Source organism: Euphorbia lathyris, chromosome 5, assembly GCF_963576675.1.
Source record: "Euphorbia lathyris chromosome 5, ddEupLath1.1, whole genome shotgun sequence".
Taxonomy (NCBI): Eukaryota; Viridiplantae; Streptophyta; class Magnoliopsida; order Malpighiales; family Euphorbiaceae; genus Euphorbia; species Euphorbia lathyris.
This window is the reverse complement of record NC_088914.1, coordinates 3500942-3503112: the sequence shown is the minus strand read 5'-3', so window position 1 is coordinate 3503112 and position 2171 is coordinate 3500942. Positions and strand designations below refer to the sequence as shown.

Genomic DNA, 2171 nt, shown 5'->3' with positions numbered 1-2171 from the left:
GTTGAGAGCTTACCTATGCCTTGGGAGGTCATGGGTTCGAATCACATCCGGGTCTGGTGGGGATTTTTCTTTCTTCTTTAATGTATGCGTATTGCACAAATTTTTTTTAAAAAAAATACAATATAATGTAGATTTGATTAAACTAATACTTAATATAAACCAAGGCTTTCTTCAAAAAAAAAAAACATATAAACCAAGGCCCATTTTAATTTATAAGCGGATCCAGAATTAGTTTGAGTGACAAGGGGGTATATATATTGTATTATATTATGAATTTTAGATTTGGATATTAGGGTTTGACCACACAGCAGCCACCCTTCATCCACTTGCTTTCCTCTCTCTCCTCCTAAATCTTCTTCCGTGAAAGAAAGGAGCAGCAGCCATCCGGCCAGCCTCTTCTTCCGACTCGCCATTCATCTCTGTCTTCCCCATCCTGCCGTCGTTCTTCGCTTTGCTCGCCTTCCGGTCGTCACGGTTTCATCGGCGGTTATGGCTTCTGTTCCTTGCTCCGCCGCCTAGCGTCCGCCTGAGTTTCAGTCGAGTCCGTTGTTCGTCGTCTCCGCCTTGGTTCATGTCCGACCGTCGACGTCCTTCATCATTTGCCTGCCGTCCACGAGCTTCTGCCGCCTATTACTCGTTTTGGCCTGGCGCCTGCCGTCGCCGTAGTTGCTCCGGCCGGCATTGAGGTAAGACCTTTTTTATTTCTATTTAGTCTTTACGTTTTTCTTTTGGATATGAGGAATGAAATCTGAAGTGCTGAGATCAGTGAATATTTTCTTGCTCTTGTTTTTTGTTTAGATCTGGAATCTCAGACGAATGACGGTAATGATTCGGATCCGGTGAGGTGGAGAAGGGAGATAAAGAGTTCTGTTTGACTAGATTAGATTTTTTTTAGTTTTTCTTTTGGTTTTTCAGATCATCTTCTAATGATTTTTATTTTCGGAAATGATTTTTATTTTCTGAAACTTGTAACAGCAAAACAAAATATAGTGGAAAGCTTATTTTATGTAGATCGGTGAAATCAGATTGAATCTGTTTTAAGGGTAAATAAAAAAAATAATTTACAAAATGAACTGATTTCAAACTTTAATTAGTCTTTTGCAAAATGTAAACTCACATGATTTATTTAGAAGATTAGAACCAATAAATGATTAGAATAAATGGTTAGTACATATAATAAAATAGAGGGTCAGTGCAAATGGAATGTACATAATAATAATAATTATAACAGTGTTAGTAAGATAATATTAGCATAGTAGAGATTTCATGTTTGTGATTAGTAAAGAATTTCGTAAATGTTAGTGGTTAGTGAATGATGAATATAAACAGTTATATACAAATAAAGATATAAAGTTAGTATGATAAGTAAATGTTAGTAGCAGAAATTCAAAATGTATTAGATAATAACATGTATTTAAAAGTAGCTGAAAACTAATAGTTTTTTATTCAAAGTTTACAAAATTAGTTCATTTTAAAAGTAGCTGAAAACTAATAGTTTTTTATTCAAAGTTTACAAAATTAGTTCATTTTAAAAGCAAAAATGTATGTTTTTAATCACTGTTTTTATAAACTAAGAATAAAAACCTTTAGCTCAAAGCTTTGGAGATCAAATGGAAGAAGAATTGATTTATATTGAACTTTGGTGAATACAAGATTTCACTCTTTGGATATTTTCAAATTTGAAACTATTATAAGAATTTCTTCATGCCTAAAAACAACTCTAAAAGATGCTCTCTCTAAACTTGGGCTCCTGAAACTTTTTTTTTTTCAAAATTAGCCTCCCCCCAATAAGCAAAAAAAGCTCCTTTTATAACTAGATTTCAGCATAACTTCTTTTTCCTAATGCATTTTGTTTTATTAGCTTTGGAATTGAGATTTTTGCATAGTTTTGTCTCTAGTTTTCAGATTTTCTCATGTGATTTTGTCTTCTTAGTCTTGAGAGTAGGTTTTGTCTTTTTCTTTCTTGGAAGTGGAGAACCAACTCATGGTGATGCTGCCTATTTTTAGATTTGCTTGGAAATTTCAAATTTGAATTTTGGAATCTTGCTTAGAAATTATTTTTAGGACTTGAGGCTTGATTTGAGCTGTTGAGGGATGGATTTAATTGCATGTTTATCTGCAAAAGACAAAGATGTAAATTAATACAAATTTATTTCTTCATAATGCATTCT

General features: G+C 33.3%; 1 long non-coding RNA gene across 1 annotated transcript; it reads left to right on the top strand.

The window, feature by feature from the left end:
- The first annotated feature begins 239 nt into the window (after positions 1–239).
- LOC136230203 (uncharacterized) lies at positions 240–1089 on the top strand. Its single transcript, XR_010689301.1, has 2 exons — positions 240–686; positions 799–1089. It is a non-coding gene; the product is annotated as an uncharacterized lncRNA (long non-coding RNA).
- Positions 1090–2171: the final 1082 nt, after the last annotated feature.